Source organism: Ceratotherium simum, chromosome 5, assembly GCF_057802395.1.
Source record: "Ceratotherium simum simum isolate JZ-2026a chromosome 5, ASM5780239v1, whole genome shotgun sequence".
Taxonomy (NCBI): domain Eukaryota; kingdom Metazoa; phylum Chordata; class Mammalia; order Perissodactyla; family Rhinocerotidae; genus Ceratotherium; species Ceratotherium simum.
In genome coordinates, this window is record NC_141904.1 from 33,562,733 (window position 1) to 33,578,962 (window position 16,230).

Sequence of the window (16,230 nt, forward strand, 5' to 3'; positions counted from 1 at the left end):
TTCTGCCACTTGGACCCTAGAGCCGACCTACCTCTACTGCCACCCACAGCAGCAGAAGGGATGTCCCGTGTCCCCTTGCTTCTTCACGTGGGTCATACCCAAAGCAAAGTTTTGTAGAGATACAACTGATTGGGGGAACTAGTCATATATCTGCATTCTAGTTGCAATAGAGGCTAGGAAATGAGGGCTTTAAAAATTGTACCTCAGGAAGTAGTATTCACAATGTGCGGGACGATCAAAAGTAGAGAGAGTGCCCAAAAGATTCAGAGCAGTCGTAATGTCCAATATTCCCTATAGGGAGACACATACTTGAATTTATTTACATCTCCTGGTCCGGCTGCCTTTCCTTTTATACCCCACTGATCCAGTGACATTATATTTGTTTTATATCTCTCTCTGGTCCTTAAATACACACTAATGGACTCTTTACAAATACATTTTTCTCATTAGAAAGCCCCACCTGAGGCTTAAGATGGGATTCATTGCTGCAGCCAACTAAACAGAAAATGAAATTGAAGGGGCTGACCAGCCCCAGCTGTGCACAGTAAGTCCTTTAACTAATTATCCTAATTCCCACCCCTAGTCTGCTTGTACTCCCTGTACCTGCAGGGCCTCTGGGGGGCAGTACCAGGGAGCATTGTGCCCACCTGCACTGCGGCTCTTCTATTTTCTCTGGTCTGATTTATGCATCAATAAGACCCTTCTAACTGCTATCTTGCAGAAATTTGTCAAAATTTCTCATTTGCTGATTGCATACTTCCTTTTTTTGTGCTATTATGGATGAATTATTTTTGTATATCTTTATTATCATTTCATTGGGAATTTGGAAGGAATTGGAGATAAATGTAGGTGCTGAGTCAACTATTTTATTACAAAGTTTAGTCCATATTTTAGAAAAAGAAAAAACAAAGAAAATCTCTTAGCCAATACCCCTTTATGCCCTTTGCCCTATGTTTCCCTCTATATTGCCTACCCAGGGGTTAGCAAACTTTTTCTATAAAGGATCAATAGTAAATATCTCAGGCTTTATTGGCCATAGAGTCTCTGTCACAACTACTCAAATCTGCCATTGTAGTGCAGAAGGAGCCATAGACAATACATTAAGCAATAGGTGTGTATAGTTGTGTTCCAATAAAACTTTATTTACAAAAACAGGTGGCAGGCCAGATTTGCCCAACAGACCATAGTTTGCCTACCCTTGGTCTACATGAAAGATCCTGAGGGAGAAGATACTGACAATTTCAGCCCTAGACGAGGAATAAAGTATTTGAGGATGCATCTGTCTTTCATAGTGGGTTAATATGATTAATCCAATTTACTGCTTAAACTCTCAGTCTCTCATTGTCCATAGATATTAAAGATATTTTGTTGGAAAATATAGGTTTAAGAACACACCATCCTGCCCACAAAATACTTTGTGTTACTCTTTCCTTGTGCCAATGAATGGAATGAATAATATCTAGCAGGCTTCTTTGTGACTTTGCTCTTCACAAACTGAAAGCAGCATTTAAAAAGAATTTTCTAACATATAACACCCTGATATCAGAAATAATATCTTCAGAAATTAGATGTTTACGTGTAAAGGAGAAGAAAGGTAAAATCTCCAAAATTAGCATTAGGAAACCACAATTGTAATGTTGTACACATACCCGGTAAGTTAGAACATGAGGAGAGAGAGCACAACAGAAGGCTGCTCACAATCATTTTCATCTGAGTTTTCACGGAAATGGGAAACATATTAAAATTTGGAGGCAGGAAAAGGGCAGAAATGTGTAAAGTAGGTATAATATAAAGTATTTTGAAGTTTAAATGGATCAGAAAGTTGCTGAAAACGTATTTTCCCTACACATTTACTAAGGTGGATTTGTGACAGAAGGAGATTATATTTCCCTCTTTCGTTCAATCCATGCAATACTTCAACACCAATAAAAATCCCTCTGACTCAGATGTTTAGCTTGACATTTGTATATGCAAACTGGAGAGAGAAAATTCAGCTCAGAAGTTGTCTTGGAAAGGGTAGTGAACCTTAGGAGGTTGGGCATTAACCCTCCAAGTGAAGGAAAATGTCCGCGTTCAGGAGGGCTGATTCTCCGTGCCTTGTCGGTTGCTTCTACTGCTATTGAGACCGGGGGCTCTCGCTGGGTGCTACTTTTGAAAGAGAGGTCTGAACTCATCATTTCCACTGCATTGCCACCCTGCCACCCCCTCGCTTTGCAGCCAGGCTTCCTCCTGCACCCCTCTTTCAAACATCACTAATAACTTCCTAACTGGCAACTCCAATGGCCTTGACTTCATCTTTTTTTGACTTCCACGTGGCATGTGACATCTTCCTTTGCAAACTTAAATCTTTGATTCCTAAACCCTTCTGTTTGCTGTTTTATTCCTAAATCTTTCCATACTCTAGCATGTAGAATACTTTCCCTTCTACTCCTATCCCATAAATATAAGGGTTTTTTTTTTTTTTTGCCAAAATTCAGTGCTTGTTGCGGGATAGTATTGCACAGTGATTCTGGGTGTAGATGCCCAATCTAGGTGTCATGGCGTCACATCCCAGCTTGGCCACTAACTGTGTGACCTTGGACAAGTCCCTTAACCCTTCTATGCCTCAGTTTCTTCATCTTAGGATGGGTCCAAAAATAGTGATTACCTCATTGGGCTTTTGAAGATTTTCTGAGTAAAAATGTATACAGCAGTGTTTCTCATACCATAACATGCATACAGATCAAATGGGAATCTTGATAAAATGCAGATTCTGATTCAGTTCAGGGGCCTGAGAGTCTGTATTTCTAACAAGCTCTCAGGTGATATGAGTGCTGTTGGTCTGTAGACCACATGTGAGAATTATGGAGGAAAAGTGCTTTAAACCAAGCCTGACACTATAGAAATATTAGCATCATCGTCACTGTCATCAACATCATATTCTTCTTTCCTTGAAACATTCTCTTCTTTCAATGATCTCGCTTATTTCCTTAGCATCATCCTATAAGAATGAAAGCTTTGTTAAGTGCAGAGATCTTATTTGTCTTATTATATCTAGATGTTCAATAAATAGTATTTGTTGGAAAAAAGAAAAAGAAGGAGGGGAGGAGGGAAAAATGGAAGGTAAAATAATATTCCATGTGAATAGCTCTGAATGTTTATCACCAGATCTGACTTCTCTGCAGAATTCCACTCCCACACCGCGGACTCTGCTAAACGTCTCCACCTGGAAGTCCGCAGGCATCTCATAGTCAATCCTTACAAAACTGACTCAATATCTCCTCTAGTCTTCCCCTTCCTTTCCTCTTTTCTCCAAACCTGTGACTCTACTGTGTTCTCTGTTTTCCTTCGTGGTACTCCCACATTTTTCTTTCTTTCTTTTTTATTGCCATTTTCTCTGGAAAGAAAAGCCCTAAGCCCACCTCTACCTGTCAAGATGGTAAATACTCTGGAATGCTCATCTCACACCCCATCTCCCTCAAGGAGTCTTCCAGTAGGCCCAGGTAGATGTATAATTTCAATACTCTGATACCAATATTGCAGATGGCCCACGTCTAATTGATTGTTTTATGGGTTATATGTGTTACCCCACTGAAGCCATGTATGTATTGCATTTATGATTTTTGACATATCCCTGTATCATCTCTATTATTATTGTCACTTTTGTCAAAAATATATATGCACATACTTTAAAGAGAATAAAGTTCTAAAAGTCTGTAGATAATCCCTAAAGCTGAAAACAAGAAGCAGAAATAGGAAAAGAACAATCCTTTCTTAAATATACATGCAAAATTTCCTATTCCTCGGGGGGCAACCAGTTTCAATTCTTATAGTTCTTTTGTTTTTAAACTCTACTTCTCTCAATAACATACTTATATTGCTGCTTATTCTTTTTTATTTTAGTGTTATGTATAAACTGTTCATTCTGGAAAGTGAAGATTTTAGTTCTCTTTCCCATCCTACCTCTTGCATACAGAGGCCCACTTCTCATCTCTCCAGTACTATAGATATCTCATGATTTGGATTAGATCTATATTTAGTGTTTATATTATTTTGACAGCTGAGCCAATGATATGCTTTCCTTTTTATGTACAATCATTTACTTTTCCTGGAGTTAATCATTGTGGTGTTTTTTCCCACTTGCTTAGTAATTAATGTACCACTAATTCAGCTCCCAAAAGCCACCCACTTAGGAACTCTCTTCTCAGTATGTTTACACCCATTGGGCTCTACATTAATTTCATCTTGTTTAAGACATCTCTCCCTGAGTTTTTCTACTGCTTCGTTCTATACTGCTTGCTCTTTCCTGAGAGCTGTTTTCCTAGGCTCTCTCATCACCATCATTTTGAGGATTTCCCTATGTCTCTCTAGTGATTGAGCTCCTGTTTCTGGGATCCTGGGCTTTTCCCATTTGGGGTTTACTTCCTTGTTTTTGTGGAATACAACTTCCAGTATATTTGTGGCAAAGAATGCATGTGAGGTAAATTTTTTGCAATGATGCATATCTGAAAGTGTCTTTTTCTACATCATACTTGAGTGATAGTTTGGCTGAATATAAAATTCCAGGTTACAAATTATTTATCTTTAGAATTTTGAAAGCATTACTCCATTGTTTTCTGGCTTCTGTGCTTCTATTAAGAAATATGACGCTATTTCGATTCTTGATCATTTAAATGCTAACTTTTTTTTCTTCTGGAAGATTTTAGGATCTTGATCTTTGTTTTCACGTTGTTATATGTGTACTCTGGAAAAGTGGTGGCCCCTTAAATCTAGAAACTCTAAGTTCTTCATTTCTGAAAATATTTGTGTATTTTTTGTATTGATATTTTTCTCCCATCCTGCTTTAGCTCAATTTTTCTTTCTGAACAGCTGTTATTCAAATGTTCAATCTTCTAGATTCATTCTCTAAACATCTTATATTTTCTTTCATATTTTTATTTTTCCATGTTTGTTTTATATTCTGGGAGATATCCTTATCTTCGTCTTTCAATTTTTCTTTGAGGTTTTAATTTCTATTAACACATCTTTTAATTTTTAAAAGTCTATTTTTGTTCTTTGAATGTTCTTTTTATATCATCCAGTTCTTGATTCATGAATAAAATATTTCCTATTCTTTCTCTGAGGATATTAATAATATTTGTGTGTGTGTGTGTGTGTGTGTATTTTGGTTTCTGTTTTGCACATTAGTGTTTTTTTCCTCAAATATCTGGCTATCCTTCCTTATCTGCTCAAACATAAGAGTGTGGTACCAGAGATGGTTAGAAATTCTTATATGCAGTTGATAATTTTCAGATGTGGGTTTGCTGGGCTATTTTGTTAGGGAATCCCCAGGATCATTACCTTTAGTCAGGTTGGTCGGAGTCACCAAAGAAGAATCTTCCAGTCTTTTGCAATCTCAACATTCATATGTGCATTTTTACTTATTCCCAGTGTTTCCTAAAGTATCTCTCCCTCACTACTTATAGGTATATTTATTTACTCTTTTTGGACAAGAACCCCCGTCTTTTGCAGGAGTGGGGCATTAGCAGTTGCCTAGCTATGCAAAGTATAAGAAAGAATCTGGACATCGAAGTTCTTCTTGAGCAAAGTTACAATGCATTCTTTAGTTTTTTCCACTGTCACTCTCTCTTCTAGAAGTTTCCGTACTATCCACTTCTAACTTGTGGGAGTTCTGTAGTAAAAAGTGGGTTGCTTCTTAGCTTCCTCAGTGCTGCGTCCAGATTCAGCATTCCCAGGACTGGGTAAGCAAGCTTACTCTAGTCCTTCGTATTTCAAACTATCAAAGTTATGTTGCTCCTGTCCGCTCTTCCCTTACTTTTGTCCTTGCAGGGTTTTTCTTTTAAAACATCCATTTACGATCATTTTATTGGCCTTTTGGGAAGAAGTGCATCTAAATGAACTTGTCCAATCTTCCCCCAAGTCATTTTTTTTAAACTTAAATACCTACTTTCACCTTCTTAAGCAATATTTATGAAATAATGATGTTTCTGTGTAGCTATGTTGTGCACAGCAAATAATCAAACAACGATTCTAATTGTCCACGTAAGACCCAAGAATATTTTGTGAACTTCAAATTTTAAGCATAACATATTTGAGAAGTACTATGCAATATTGCTCAGCATGGAGTTGATACTCCTTAGAGATTTGTTGACTTGAAGAATTAATGCTCCCTAGGCATTCTTTAGAATTATTGTTGTTAATAGTGTATTTTACGCAATATGTTCTTGTGTAAGTTGTTATGTGTGTGTGTATGTATGTGTGTGTGGAGCAGCTGATCATTCAGCCACTTAATGGAAGCAATACTACAGATTGTCTATGTACCCCCAGGAACAATTCCCCACTGCTGAGTTACCATATCACTCAGCAGGGTTGAGACCCTGGCAGTGGTATAAATATTATCATTAGTTTCAAGAATGTTACCATCTGCTCCTTTGATCCATTAACCTCCTATTGTACCTCGTAAAAGAAATGTCCAGCTATAGAAGCAGATACACTATAGAACTAAGCAGAGGAAAATACGTTCAACACATACTTTGCTTTGGGAACAGGGGTCAATGCTTCTATTTTCTTTCTCTTTCCTAAATAGTTCATTAACTTTCCTGAAGGGAGATTGTAGATTATCCACATAAATGAAATGATCCTGGTCTAGTTTGTTTATTTATTGCTGTTAACAGGTTTAGATAAATCAATTAACATTCAAATTAGTCATTTCTTTGTGTCTGCCAAGGGCAGAAAAAATAAATGAGCTCATAGCTGGTTAAATTCATGTACAGTTTCTCCCCGCCTTTCACAGACATGCAAGTTGGCTTTTTTAGCCAATCATTGTAACACATTGAAATGATGTAATTTTTATATTTATATTGAAATTTACATGAGTTTACAGAGTCTGAAAAATTATGTGATTTGGTGGTTTACCTGAATTATTTGTGCAGGCACTTTTCTTCATTTCCCATCACTTAATAATAATAGTAGTACTCTTATAATATATACTATGTTGTAGACATTGTTTTGAGAACTATGTCTATTAACTCATTTAATCCTCACATTATCTTTTGAAATAGATATTATTCCACTTAAGTAATAACAAGATGAGGCACTCAGTGAATTAAATAACTTCCCCAGAGTCACGTAGCTAGTAAGTGGTGGGTCAAGGGTCTGAAACCATGCCCATTGGCTCTAGAGTCGGCCTCTTGGCGTCACACTCCACCACCACCTTCACTTCTAAGATAATGCAGGTCCATCTTGACTGTAGTAGTGAACATCCTTGACTGAAGAGTAAATAAAAAAATTTTTTTTTGCTGGACCTGAGGTTATGCTTATTCTATAAGAGTCCAGAGTCTACAAAAGATATTCAATATAAGCCCATTGCTTTTTCTAAATTAAGTAATGGTTTCTCTTGGTTTATTTAATTTTAATCTTCTTTAAGGCTTCCCTAAAATTAAAATAATGTGAATTCAGTAGACTTCTAAACTAAAGAAATCATATTAAATTATCAAATAAAAATTCAAATGATGTGAATTTTAGGCTTTTAAACTTTTTGAAATCTTTTAAAGACCAAACAAAATAAAAAACCTCTTAAGTGTACAGTAGACCATTATCTTAGTTTTAAGTAGATTTAAAAAGGAGCTTTAAACTTGATAAAGAGTATTTGCATAAAATCTACAGCTAACATCATACTTAATGGTGAGAAACTTGAAGCTTTCCCACTAAGATCAGATGCAAGGCAAGGATGTTCCCTCTCACCACTCCTTTCCAACATTGTACTTGAAGTTCTAGCTAATGCATTAAGACAAGTAAAGGAAATAAAAGGTATACAGATTGGGAAGGAAAAATGTAAAACTGTCTTTGTTCACAGATGACATGATCATTGAAGAGGAGGAAGACTATCCTCTACCCACTCTGGATGTTTTATGGCTGGGCTACAAATTAAATTGACTCATGAGACTGAATAGCAGGAGAAAAATCAACCAAAGCTTTATAACATGTATACATGGGAGAAACTCAGAAAATAGAAACTGAGCAATTCGTTGTTCTGATTAAGCTGCTTGTTTAAGTATTTTCAACTAAAGGCAGGGAGGGTGTTAGAGGGTAGTGGTTTGGGATTTCAGAGGGGAAGAAAGACAATTCACACGGTGATGGAAATGCAAATGTTTGTCAGACAACTCTTTACAGGGCCACCTATAGAGAATGTGACTGGAGAGACAGAATTTTTGATAAGACGGGCTTATTGGTGCCTTTCTTATCACATCTATTTTACATTATCCTACAGCTATCATATGGTAGTGGCTTCTTCCTGGAACAGGCCTTCTATGTTAAATTCTTTAGGCAGTTTGGGAGGGGAAGGTCAAATGTCCTTCAGAGAAAATAATCAAGGTAAAGAGACATATTTTGAGGTGACCAATTTTATCTCCCACATCATCTATGTAGAAAATCTGAAAGAGTCAACAAAAACAACAAAAATTCCTGGAACTAATAAGCAATGATAACAAAGTTGCAGGACATGAAGTTAATATACAAAAGTCAATGACTTTCCTGTAGACCACCAATGAACACATTGAGTTTGAAATTAAAAACACATTACCATTTACATTAGCACCCTCAAAAATGAAATACTTAGGTATAAATCTAACAAAATATATACAAGACCTTTACGAGGAAAACTACAAAACTGTAATGAAAGAAATCAAAGAAATAAATAAATGGAGAGATATTCCAAGTTCATGGATAGGAAAACTCAATATTGTCAAGGTGTCAGTTCTTCCCAACTTGCCTATAGAATCAATGCAATCCCAATCAAAATCCAGCAAGTTCTTTTGTGGCTATTGACAAACTGATTCTAAAGTTTATATGGAGAGGCAAAAGAGCCAGAATAACCAACACAATATTGAAGGAGAAGAACAAGGTTGGAGAACTGACACTACCTGACTTCAAGACGTACTATAAAGCAACAAGAATCAAGACCCTGTGGATTTGGTGAAAGAATAGACAAACAGATCAATGGGACAGAATAGAGAGCCCAGAAATAGGCCTGCATAAATATAGCTAACTGGTCTTCAACAAAGGAGCAAAGGCAATACAATGGAACAAAGATAATCTTTTCAACAAATGGTGCTGGAACAAACGGACATCCACATGCAAGAAAATGAATTTAGACACACACAGATCTTACACCATTCACAAAAATTAACTCAGAATGGATCATAGACCTAAATGGAAAATGCAAAACTATAAAACTCCTAGAAGGTAACATAGGAGAAAACCAGGATGACCTTGGTTATAGCAATGACTTTTGAGTTGTAACACCAAAGGCACTATCTATGAAAGAAAAAATTGATAAGCTGGATTTCATTAAAATTAAGAACTTCTCCTCTGTGAAAGACAATATCAAGAGAATGGAAAAATAAGCCACAGACTGGGAGAAAATATTTGCAAAAGACATATCTGATAAAGGACTATTGTCTAAAATATGCAAAGAACACTTAAGACTCAACAATAAGGAAATGACCAATTTGCTTAGGCTAAAGACTGTAACAGTCACCTCAGGAAGAAGATATACAGATGGCAAATAAGCATATGAAAAGATTCCACATCTTATGTCTTCAGGCAAATGAAAATGAAAATGACAATGAGATATCATTCACACCTATTAGAATGGGCAAAATCCAGAATACTGACAACAACAAATGCTGACAAAGATGTGGAGCAACTGGAATTCTCTTTCTTTGCTGGTGGAATGCAAAATAGTACAGCGACTTTGGAAGACAGTTTGGCAGTTTCTTACAAAACAAAACGTACTCTTACCACACAATCCAGCAATCACATTCCTTGGTATTCACCCAAAGGAATTGCAAACTTACTGCCACACAAAAACCTGCACATGAATGTTTATAGAGCTTTATTCATAATTGTCAAAACTTGGAAGCAACCAAGATGTCCTTCGGTAGGTGAATGGATAAATAAACTACACTGCATCCAGACAATGGAATATTATTCAGTGCTAAAATGAAATGAGCTATCAAATCATGAAAAGACATGGAAGAATCTTGAGTGCATATTACTAAGTGAACAAAGGCAGCCTGAAAAGGCTGCATACTGTATAATTCCAACTATATGACATTCTGAAAAAGGCAAAACTATGGAGACAGTAAAAGGATCGAGGATTAGGGGTAGGAGAGGGATGAATAGATAGAGCACAGAGGATTTTTAGGGCAGTGAAAATACTCTTTATGATACCATAATGATGGATACATGTCATTATACATTTGTCCAAACCCATAGAATGTACAACACCAAGAGTGAACCCTAATATAAACTATGCACTTTGGGTTATTATGATGTGATGATGTGGGTTCATCAATTGGAACACATATACCACTCTGGTGGGAGATGTTGATAGTAGAGAGACTACATTTGTGGGGGCATGGAGTATATGGGAAATCTCTGTACCTTCCGCTGTGATCTTAATACTGTGATCCTAATACTGGTCTAAATAAGTTAAGTCTTAGGGGCCAGCCCAGTGGTGTAGCGGTTAAGTTTGTGCATTCCACTTCAGCATCCTGGGGTTTGCAGTTTCAGATCCCGGGCATGGACCTACACACTGCTCATCAAGTCATGCTGTGGCGGTGTCCCATATACAAAATAGAGGAACACTGGTACAGATATTAGCACAGAGACAATCTTCCTCAAGCAAAAAGAGGAAGATTGGCAACAGATGTTAGCTCAGGGCCAATCTTCCTCACCAAAAAAAATAAATAAATAAGAAATTAAGTCTGACAGGAAAAAGGAACTTTATGTTCAATGCCCATAATTTAATTACACATTGTTAAATTTATTGTCTAAGTGCTTTAAACCCATGGTTGTTTCCAGATGTATCAACCTAGTTGAAAATGTTATTTCATTAATAAAAATTGAGAAGGTCACTGACCCTCACTTATTTGTCTTTGTGAGGTAAAGGCTTCCGCAGAAAATAAAAAGCAATTAAAGAATAAAATTGACTCATTCCTTTCGATCCACCTCCACTTCTGTGACAATTTTTTAAAACTATTTTATTTTCTGCACTTTTGTAAGTTCATTACCACTTTGTTCCAAAAACCGTCCCCGTTGTCTGAGTTAAATTAGTTCTGTTATTTTATAGTTAGTTGATGAGGTAATCTTCTTTTTATTCTTGACAAAGGACTTTTTTACATCTTTATTTGGCCTCCAAGCTGAAACTGTTCTCATAGAGAATTAAAAATTGAGTGTTTGAATAGGAAGCTCAGATGGCTTGATGTATATATTCGAATGACTTAACATAGAAATGTTGAAATAATCTAGTCTTCCAGCTTTCTTAAAAGAAAGTACATGAGTTTTAAACTCATTTAAGAAAGAAAGGAATAAGGAAAGATAATATAGGCGTTCCTCTTAGAGTTAAATAATATTATCCTTTTAAGGAGAGTTCATAGGAAAATGTACATGAATATAACTTAAAATATTTAAAGAACAAGTGCTAAATATATACACATATTCAGATAACATGGATGAATGCATGCACAAGAAATATATACAGATATACACATAAATATATATACATATATTGAAATGTACACACACATTATTTAGATCCACATTGCAATTGACTTTAGTAAATCTAGACTCTATCTGGTTTAGAGAATCTGTGTTTCTCTAAGACAGTAAGTTACGACTCTCCAAGTTGTTTCTTTTCATCCAAACTTATCTATTTGATACAGGAAGATTAGATTGATGTAGAATATGAGACAAATACGCTTAACACTAAAACAACTTATTTGCCTACTATTTCAGACTAAAGTCGACCATGAAAGATGCTAAAGTAAGCCAGAAAAACAGTGAGGTTACTGAATCTGTAAATATCTTGGTTTTCAAAGGTATAAAGAAGCTATATCTGTCAGTGTCCTCAAAAACTACTCAGGTACTTTCAAACACAAGAAATTTAATACAGGTAATGGTTACAAAAGAAGGAGAAGGGCAAAAGAGCCAAGATGAGAAGGGGAAGTATCTTAGAATTTAATTACTCTAAGAGCTGCTAAACATTCTTATGTGTGGAAGAGGGAAAGGAAAACGGTGTCTGCCAGAATCCATGATGGCTGTGCTGTTGAGGCGGCTGGAGCATCCGCTGAGGCCGTCATTGCTAATGTACAAGCCATCGCTCCTTCCATTTTGCAAGAAGTCTGTACTCCCACTGCATTGCCAGTTTTTATATCTATTTGGTAGAATTTTGTTTCCTAATTGTTTTTTGCTGATGTAGAGAAATGCAAGAAAATTTGGTCATTTTTCAGTCTGTTCAGCTTTTTACTTGTTGTTAGGACAAAGTGGCGACTTCCAAGTTCCTTGCATGGGGAACCAGAAACTGGAAGTCTAAGATGTTCATTTTTCTTTAGATTTTTATTGGGATTTTTTCTTTTTTAAATTTCAGGATGAAAATGGGATTTTTTTGTTTGTCATTTGCCTGGGAGCACTGACAGTTTCTGGCCAGTTTACCTTTATGAATAAGGGCATATATGCCCATTAGGTTCCCAGCCTTATATAGTATCTCCGATTAGACCATTCACCTAAAGAAGGCCCTAGACTTTGTCTTCTGTAGATGCTCAAATTCATAGTTGGAAAATCCTCACAAGGCACAAGCCAGATGTCTTAGCTTGGGCTGCTATAATAAAAATACCATGAACTAGGTGGCTTAAATAGCAGAAATTTATTTCTCACAATTCTGGAAGCTGGGAAATCCAAGATCAAGGTCCTGACTGATTCAGTTCCTGGTGAGAACCCTCTTCGTGGTTTGTTGATGGACACTCTCTTACTATATCCTCACGTGGTGGAGAGAGGGAGTGAGAGAGAGAAAGCTAGCTCTCTGATTTCCCTTCTTGTAAGGGCACTAATCCCATCATGAGAGTTCAACCCTCATGACCTAGTAACTTCCCCAAGGTCCCATCTCCAAATACTATCACACTGAGGATTAGGTTTTCAATATATGAATTCTAGGGGGTTACAAGCATGAAGTCCATGGTTCCAGATAAATCTCCATTTCTGGCCTCAGCATTATATTACTTACTTTATTGGCAGATCATGGATGCATTCAAGAACATGTTAATAACACTTTATCAAATATTTTTAATTGTTTCCACTGGGATGTTCTTTGTACACCATGTTGGGAGATGGAATGCATAACAATAAAATGAAATAAAATTGCTCATAACAATTAAAGTTAGTAAATAAGCTAAATTTCTTCAACAGATGGACATCAAATAAGTAGATAAATACTGGAACATCCATGCTGTGGGGCACAGGATACTCAACAGCTTTTCAAGCAGAATTTATTAGTATCTATGTGTACATCTAAAAAAAGTAACTTAATTTTTTTTGTGACAAAAGCAGGTTACAGAATAACATGAGAGAAATACACAGACTCGGATATATAGGTAACCTAAATACTGTAAATAACTCTGCAAGGATGCATTCAAACTGTCACTAGCAATTACTTGGAGAGAGGATATTGAGGTCAGTAGTGGAACTGGAAATTGAAAAAGGAATTTTACTTTTTAATAGATTGTCTTCTGAAATGTTTACATTTTTAGGGAGTATATGTTCGTATATTAAGTTTTTAACAAAATTTTCAGGAATCTTCATAGAAGATAGCCTAACCACTAGTATGTTCTGTATATGAACTAAGATAGTCCTCTAAATATAACAGAGAGAGTTTACTTTGTGATATCTATTGATATCTTTATTTACTAATTTAATAAAAAGATTTTGCTGAAGCAAAAAGCTTCTATAAAAATAAATTTTATAACAAAATCTAAAGCATGAGGAAACGCTATTAAATCAAAATAATATTCCTTTGATATAACTTTTTTTATTCTAGTCTGCTCTTTACCTTGATTTGGCATTGTTTGAATCATCAGTACATTTTGCAATTTTCATAATTTCAGCTGTTGAAATTTATGTTCTATTAGAGCTAACTTTATTAAATATTATATCCTAGATTTGTTCTTTAAATAAGTTTAAATTAGTTTTAATTCAAAGCAGAAACTTTTTCTGTAGGCGTGTAAGATATGTTAAAAATAAATTACTAAATAACACATTTCAGAGAAAAGTTTATTCCTGTCATAGTAGTTTGCTATAACTCTTTTAGCAGTCTTGAAGATAATTAATTCTTTTCAATTAGATATTTCAATGGTTTTATTTAAAGCAGTAATTGCATCAATAATGTTGAGGAGACTAAAATTTTTCTTTAACACTTTTTTTCTTTTTCACAATGTATTTTTCACCATTTGAATGGTTCGCCATCTTACTTTTCACTATTTCACTGGAAGATAAATATGAGAAGCTATTTATAGGTTTTTGCTCAATCTATTAGCACGAGGACCTCATGCTAAAATAATATGTATATCAGAATGATAAATCTGTAGCCCCCGTCTTCAGAAAATACATTCGAAATTTTATTTTATTCATGATCAGTTTTGTTTTCAAATGCTGAAATCTCTTTAGTGTGGGTAACAAATGCAATCGAATACTTTTATTCACATTATAGCCCTCACATCACAATGGCCCCAATGTAAAGCATTGACTACAGTGGCTTTCCTTTATAGTCAATGATGTTTGAAGCATGGTAAGGTGCTTGGCAGGCGGTAAGGAGGCATTCCAAGTAGAGAGAGGAAGACAAGTAAAGCCTTCAAGTTCTGAAACAGCAACTACATTTGTGAAGAGCAAATAGTTTTGAATGCTGGAAGCTAGGCTGCTATCTGACTGGATCCTCAGGTACAAGGAGCAGTAGAGAGTCATACAGCTGAAGAAGTAGGCAGGAGTGAGATCAAATCATGTAGAAGCTTTTATACCACTTTGTGATTTACTGGATAGATTGATAGAGACAGGGAGATGAATAGAAGGAGCTAGAGTAATAGATTAAAAGATTTGACTATATGTTCCCTATTACACAAAATTATATGGAATATTACACATACTGACTTAAGAAAATTTAATATATTTCAATATTAAATTATATCTGCGTTTTTACATTTAATCACATATATCAATTCCCTTTGCTTGTTAGATGTTTTATATCTACACATTTGAAAATCTTTTGAAATACTACAGCCTTGTTTGCTGGATCAAAATTAAAGTTCCACAAAATCTCTATCAGTTCAGAAAACACTTGAATGAATTTCTAATGAGGATCTGGGTTATTAATTAGGCACGTTCACTAACATTTATTAAAGAGAACTGATAACAGGGCTCCCAATTTAAATTCGTCTTTCTGACCTCATCCTCCATTTATTCTTGCACATACCCATTGTGGTCCTGCAAAATTAATAGGATGGACTATATCATTAAGTGTTAATTATGTGGCACATATTATCAGTGATGTAGGAATTGAAAGATGGTAGAGCTGTTGCCCTTGAGATAGCCTAGAGATTTTAAACATGCAAAAATCTCTGTATTCTATGATCTACTTAGTACGTGTGTCAGAAGAGTATTGCTAATGGGCAAAGAAACTTATTAGAATATTCTTTGTCCACACTCCAGTATGTGCCTTGGAATCTAAACACAGGCCAAGTCTCGAATGTAGGCTCATTATGGACACCTCATCAAACTGTGTATCATTGAAATTGCCCTGTTGTTCCAAATGGATGTCCTTCCTTCTATGAATTCTGTATGGTGTTGCTCAGGGACTGATGTTTCTTTGCTGAAAGCTTAAAAAGAGGGAATTTTGCAAAAAATACAGCAAAACCTCTCCACCGCCCTAAAGCTCTTGCTTTGTCTGTTTTCTTTGGGTCTTCCTAATTCCAGGTTTTTAAACGTTTTTACAGGTCAAGGATGAAGGGAGGGAGTCTTTCCTCCCTTTCCAGTTTTTATTTTTATGTGCCTTTAATAATATATGATTATATTTTACTCAAGTCAAATATTCTTTACATTATTAGTAATTATTGTTTTGATACCTTAGAGACGACACCATCGTACCTCTTTTTGTCTATAACAGCAAAGCCTAGAAACCAAGGTTTCGCTAACATTATATAAAGTATCTGGTGATAGGTTATCATGTTATGATTGATACGGAATTTAATATATAAATATTACATATTATCATATAATATATATTATATTATATATAAATATATAAATAATAAGAATGTCAGAGAAATGTGCTATTCTGAATAGTTTAATTTGGGAATTTCATTGATTCTAAGGTGCATATTTTCCCATCCTAACATCTCTGAAATTGCAATGTGCCTTACAAACCAT

At 35.6% G+C, this 16,230-nt stretch overlaps 1 long non-coding RNA gene across 1 annotated transcript in view; it reads left to right on the plus strand.

Annotated features, from left to right (window-relative positions):
* The window catches only part of LOC147916995 (uncharacterized), a 253,027-nt gene extending 252,444 nt beyond the window's left edge, over positions 1–583 (plus strand). The window contains exon 3 of the long non-coding RNA XR_015552182.1: positions 451–583. This is a non-coding gene — a long non-coding RNA (uncharacterized LOC147916995). The remainder of the gene's footprint in view (positions 1–450) is intronic.
* The last annotated feature ends 15,647 nt before the right edge of the window (positions 584–16,230 follow it).